The sequence below is a fragment of the Nesoenas mayeri genome (genome assembly GCF_963082525.1).
Source record: "Nesoenas mayeri genome assembly, chromosome: 18".
Classification (NCBI taxonomy): domain Eukaryota; kingdom Metazoa; phylum Chordata; class Aves; order Columbiformes; family Columbidae; genus Nesoenas; species Nesoenas mayeri.
In genome coordinates this window covers 2,852,932-2,859,483 of record NC_137566.1, presented here as the reverse complement: position 1 = coordinate 2,859,483, position 6,552 = coordinate 2,852,932, and the positions used below count along the sequence as shown (strand labels likewise).

General features: G+C 46.8%; 1 protein-coding gene across 1 annotated transcript in view; it reads left to right on the top strand.

Annotated features, from left to right (window-relative positions):
- Positions 1–224: 224 nt before the first annotated feature.
- Positions 225–6,552, top strand: part of EXD3 (exonuclease 3'-5' domain containing 3) — a 296,792-nt gene continuing 290,464 nt past the window's right edge. The window contains exon 1 of the mRNA XM_080355777.1: positions 225–327. The gene's annotated coding sequence lies outside the window, so the exon portion shown is untranslated. The remainder of the gene's footprint in view (positions 328–6,552) is intronic.

Below are 6,552 nucleotides of genomic sequence, written 5' to 3'. Positions count from 1 at the left end.
TTGTGGGTGGGTTTTAAATGTAATCGTTATTTTCGCGGCCCTACAGGTGTTCGTGTTAACTACAGTAAGTACGGTAGGCATAAGGGTGCCGCCGCGCTCTGGTACATACGGTAAAGTGGGGGCTCGCTGCGTTGCTGCGGGCGACACCGCCCCCTGCGGGCGCTGTGCGTCGGTGCTGTCGCAAAAGCGGTCCGGTGGGGCGCGCGGCTGCGCACAAGGGGTTCCGGAGCCGCTCGGGTTTGTCGCGCGGAGCAGAGGAGTTGGCGCGCCGGGGAAGATTTTAAAAGGAGGACTCCGGAGTTCCCGTCGCTTCCGGGCTGGTGCCAGGTGAGTGGCAGCCGCCGGCGGCCGCACCGAGGCAGCTCCGGGCCGGGCTGCGGCTCCGCGGGGGCGCAGGGCCGCGGCGGGCCCGGGCCCGGGTCCTGGCCCTGGCGCAGCCTCGGGGTGGGGGGAAGCTGTGCCCGGGCCCATGTGGAGGAGCCCGGCCCGGCGCAGCGGACCTTGACCCTGGGAAGCCCGAGAGGAGCGGAGCGGGGCGGGGCGGGCGGGGGCAGCGGGGCCGCTCCGCGTGTAACGCGCTTCGCAGCCGAAATAAAACCACCAAGTGTCTCGGCCTCCCTGGGTGGCGCCTCCCGGCGGAGCTGCGCGCGGGCGCCAGTGCGGGAGCGGGAGCGCACCTGCCGGTGTTTGCGGTGTTTACGGTATTTACGGTATTTATTTACGGTATTTACGGTGTTTATTTACGGTATTTACGGTAGGCTGCGGGCGGGAGCTCCGGGCCGCCCCTCAGCCCGGCTGTGCGGCCCCTGAGGGGAGCGGGGCCGGCGGGGCTGGGCTGATCCCCGCCCGCGTCTGGCTCCTGAGCGGCCCTGCGGAGCGGACAGCGGGCGGGCCCGGGCGCCTGCGGGCAGAGCGGCCCCTGGGCCGGCGGGAGGCGGAGCAGCGGGAGCCCGGGGAAGGGCCGGGAAACCCGGGGAGCGGAGGGAACCGGCGGACAGTGAGTGCGGCCGCAGCTTCACAATTACAAGTAATTACATACTTTACAGGCTTTGTGTAGCCACCGTACATAATTATATGGCTTACAGGTAATTGGAGTGAATTAATAACGAAGTATCACTGGAAGCCAAAGGAATCTACGGGCGACCTGTTACAGGAACGGTAGAATGGGTGTGTTTTCAGACAGCTTAGTTTTAAAGGAATTGGTTGAGCTCCCCACCACTGATTTTAAATGCTTTGGAAAATGGGGGGAAAAAATTCACTGGGACTGGAAGTACCACAGATATTGTTCACACGTGTGGGAAGATGAAATGTGGTTTATCAAAACAAAAAAAGCAAGTTAACCTGATATTAATAGCAGGAATAAAATAAAACAAGCTTGTAAAACTCTGTAATTAGATACCACAAATGCAATGAATGTAGAGATCAAGGACTTAACAACATACCCTCGAAGAGGAGATTCCCCCATGCCCGGTGTTCCGTCTTGAGGGGATTTCAAGGTCTGGTTAAGTCGGTTTTGATATTGTTTGAATCACATACATGAAACTCCGAGGAATTTGACTCTAGTGTGACCTGGCAATTTAATTAACAAAGGTGATGCCGTAGGGCAGCAAGACGAAGTTTAAGAATGAGCTTAGGAACAAATCCTGCATCTTTATTGTTAATTAGAAGACATAAATGACTGGGCTGTTTCCAGTCAGCTCCTCCACTTACCAGTTCTTTGTTCAAATGCTAATACTGGCTTAAATTTTCCAAAAGCAGGTTTATACCTTTGCTGTAAAGTTTACCGAAGACAGATAGGTGAGATGATCGATGGCAAGATGTTACTGCTGTGGCCTGGTCTGACCTTCCTGGTTAGACGGCTCCAAGTGGGAGAAGGATCTTAATATGATGAAAAAGGCAACATTACATCTAGAAACCATGACAGGTTCACAACACAACCACAGAGGTGGCAGAGAGTGACCTGGAGGATTTTGTTGCACCAGCGACACAATTTGAACTTCGCTGGTGTGGGAAGAGTTTATTTCATTTGGGATTTGACTAGATGATCTTTCGAGGTCACTTCCAATCCCTGACACTGTGATTCTGTGATTTTTTGTTGCTTTTGTTTTCTTTTTTAAAAGGAATCATGTTCATGGTATTGTTAGAACAGACTCCTAGGACATAACCTCCACTTACAGTAGCTGTCGAGTAAGATATGAAAATACCCAGGAGTCCAGAGGAGGCCACAAAAATGCTCTGGTTCTGGAAAACAAGCCACATAATGGACTAATGAACTCAGTTTATTCAGGCACATCCAAGAGAAGAGGGTTAAGAAGTGACTCAGCCGCTCTGTGGAAATCCATGCCGATGGGAAAGTTATCTGATAGCTGAACATTTTGGTCTTTCCAACAAAGACATAGTGAGATCCGGTAACTGGAAGTCAAGGCTACACAAATTCTTTTAAATATGACACAATTTCCTAGCAGTGATGGAGGTTAATTATAGGAATAGTTTACAGGAGATGTTAAAGGTTTGCCATTATTTGGAGTTCCTAAGCTGAAACAATAACAATTTTGAAGATAGGCTTAAACCTGGAACCTTGGGCAACTTGCTGGTGCAAGTTTGCCCTCGTGGTTTGGGGGAAATGAGGGAGATTATCAGTGAGTCGCCTTCTGGGATGCTGTACTGCTCAGGCTGCTTGGCTGCAGGAATAGCAGGAGTTTTTAAACTTGCTTAAAGGGCTGTGATTCTAAATTAAGATAGGTTTAAGCGGTCTTGTGCTTGTGGATGAACATCTGCTTCAAGGGAGAGTTCTGCTGTTCTTACAGGGGAAAGTTAAATTAAAGTAGCGTGTTTCCTCCTCTACTGTTCTTTAAATCATCAGAGCTTGGCCACAGGGAGCAGACACTGAGCTGTGCAAACATGTGTCTCGTACCCATTGGGACAATCCCCTCCCTCATTTACTGTGTCTTCCCAAGATGTTTGCGGTGCTATCCAGATGTGAGGTCAGGAAGGGATGTCCAGCATCATACCAGGTTTTCACCTTCAGCAAGAGCACAGTTCTCACGCTGCGACTTTCTGCTGGCCGAGTTTTTATCTCACCAGATTCTTGTAAAGGGATTTGGGGATCTGTTTGTCTCAATGTATTGTTTCAGTAGGACGAGAGTGTTTTTTGGGTAGTAGGTTTTATAAAAGGGTATTGGATGATGGCATCAACTAAAGGATCTGTTGACTCACTCTAAATTGTGACTTTTTAATTAAAATCAATCAATCAAGCTGTCTGTGCTTCTGTGAATGGTGAAACTCTGCCTCTCGTGTAGCACTGTCCATTTTGGTGTTCCAAGGGCTTCTGGTTCCCTATGGAAACAGGCACCTGCCCGTGGCTGCGTCAGCTTTTTGGCACGAGTGTCCCTAACAGCCGTGACTTCTGGTTCTGTGCATTTTCTCACTGGATGCAACAGAACAACAGAGGAGGAATAATAACCTTTTAGCATGTGGAGTAGAACTAGCGAAGTGCGTATTCTGGAATGTAAATGATCCATCAGAAAAAGTGCTGTTTGGTCTTTTAAGGCAATAATACTATTGTTAGCAGAAATCGTAACACCCAGCCGCACAAAGTTCTGTTGGTGCCTCCAGTTCAGCAGTTGTGGTGGGTGAACTTTTCTCAGCTCTCCTTGTTGGGACAGTTGAACACGGTTGGTAAAACAGCAAGAGGAACAGGTCTGTGCACTTACACTCTTTGACAACAAGAGGAGTTGCTCACGTGAGTAAATAATTTTACTCAAACTTGCCTTAAATCTCCTGCTGGTGTGTGAAGTGATGGAGCCTGAGAGGAGAAAGGGATGAGGGGCACAGGCCACTCTGAGCTCAGAAACAGTTTGGCAGAGGCGTTCTGTTGGAATTAAGATTCTTCTCCTGAACCAAGTTTTAATAATTTGATTCAAAAAGCTAATTACTAAGCTTGTGTAGTACACCAGTGCCTTTAGAACAAAAGCTCTCTGAGGATGCTTGGTGCTAGGGCAGCCTCCTCAAGGAGCTCCCCTTTGTAATGAGGTGCAATGGAGGAAGGGATGGCCGAACAGGCGCTGAGTGCTGTGCGAGAGGAACAGAACTACAGTAGCAGAAATAGGAGATACACTAAGTGCTGAACATCTTGCTGATTTACATTTTCATCTTTTAATTGAATTATGTGTAATAAACTACTGTAGTCTAGGAAGACCTATGGTAGATGTCCATGAGAAAAGTCTGGAAAGTTCTTGAGGGAAAAATGAAAGAGAGGAGTGTGTTTTGTGGGATGAGGGAGGGCCGAAGAGAAGCTCCAGTTAGATTTCCATCAGAAGTCTGGAAAGATGTTTTACCAAAGGACAGAAGTCTTGTTTCTCTTGTGGATCCGTGTGGTTTGGTGTTGCAATGTGACCAAATGGCATTAACTTGGGCCTGGAAGGTGAGAGTTTGTGCGGCTGTTTGAGATCAGGAGCAGGACGTACATTCCCAACTGTGTTTACTGCCTGCTGAATGATTGGAGGCAGATGATGCTTTATGGTCTACAGATAAAAATCAAGCAAGAAAACTCTGCTTACGTAATTAATAACTTCTTTTGTCTCTGCTTTGCCAATTGCTTGGTATGATGCTTTGGCCGTAGTCCATGTTGGCTCTAAGTAGAACTAGAGCTGTTTGAGGGTCAAGGCAATCACTATTATTAAAGAAAAAGAGATCATGTTACTAGTTCTGTAGAATAATCATCTTTGCAGTGTCTTCTGCAAGCAGTAGGTGGGCTGATGAAGGTTTTGAAACCTGAGCATACCAGAAGCAGCTAAAAATCTTTCAACCTTTGTCTAATTACCTATAAAACGTGAGATTCCTGTTCCTTTGACTAATGTGTGCTACCTGCACTTAAAGTTGCAGCACTGAATCTGGAATGAAAAGGAAATTACTAATGAAGAAGTAGATATAGAACACGGAAGAGTTAAACAAGTGAAAGAAAGTTCTAATTTATGTTGTATAAACGTTTAAATAGCAATATCACTAGAAAAAATTCTGAAAACTAATACACAAGTGTGGTTAACATTGTCTTGACACAGAGCTGGGAGCTGCTGTGCAGACCTCACCTCGCTGCTCGCCAGGGGAGCCACTGACATCGAAAGTGCTGTCAAAGTCTCTTTATGTCATAGTACAGAAGCCAAATTCTCTGCTCAGTGCTCGGTATTAACCATTTCCGAGCCTGTGAAGGCATCGCTGCAGATTCCTATTGCTGTAGGTGAGATCTGACTCCTGTGCATTTTCCTAAGCGCATGTTGCGAAGCATTATTGTGATTCTCGTTATACATTGCCAAGTGAGAGCAGAAGAGCCTCTAGCTCTAAATACATTTCACGCATTTAAATGCACTTAAATAAATGCCTCTTTATTACATCTCCAGCTCTGCCAAGGATATGGTCACACTTTGATGTGTGGCTGCTCTCAATTTAGACTGTTCTGTTTAAAATAATGCTGTTTTTTTCTCTTTTTATGGCTAGCTAAACACATACAATGCCATTTATTCTTGGCTGTTGCTCTCCTTGCTTTCAAAAAGCAGAATACTTTACAATAGTAGGGGGCTTCACTTATAGCTGTGCCCATAACTGTGTGGTTCGGTTACTAATTTCAAGGGTTTTTTCCACATTTTTCATGCTGCGCTGCAACTTTCTGCTTTAGGATTCAAAAGACGCTTTCTGATCACTTTTGATTTTCACACAAATTCATTGAGCCTTGTTTGGGTTACATGTTATTGAAAGAAAGGTCTTTTATTCCAAACATCCAGGGCACCATCTGTCTGTCCACTGCTGATCTTTTTAACGTCAAACTCTGTCTGACCTCCTCGAGGAATAAGCTGATATGTCAGAAAATAGTTGGCTGGAACACAGCAGTGCTGGGAGGAATGTTGAAAATGTGGGAGAACGCACAGGAGGAACGTTGCACTGCTTGGGAAATACTTTTTGTATCAAACTGCTCCATGGGGGTTTTCTTAGGTTATACAATTGCCTGTAAACTTTTGGAGAATATTTCTTGAGGACTAAAATTCCCCCCCTGTTATAAACCAAAGGGAAACAGGCTTGGCTCTTTTTACGAAGAGGAGTGCAGTTTTGCTTTATGTGATGGATCCCTGCTGTTTCAGACTGTGTAAAGCAGATTTTATTGGCCGTGTAGCTGCGGTGTTGTTTGGTTTTTGTTTTGTGAGCGGTGGTTGCCACTGGGCCCATTGGGCTGGATGGGAGGGGAGATTTCCCAGTGATGTTCTGTTCAAGGGGGTAACCTGCGTGGATCAGAATAATGGCTCTCTGAATGTTTTACAACATCGGTATATGGTGTTCTATCAGTCTTTTGTGACTCTTAGCCATGTGAGCTTAACATTACAGTAAAAGCATTTAGCAGGAAGTAAAAATGTTGGCAGGTACGTAAGGCTCCAGTTCAAGAAAACATTCGATGCCTGCGAATCTCTCTCTTGCCAAGACAGAACTTATCATGGGGCTGAAGTTCGGATGGCGTCAGTGGGGCCCAGCTCTTGTGTTGGAAGTGTCCCGAAGCTCCGCGTGTTA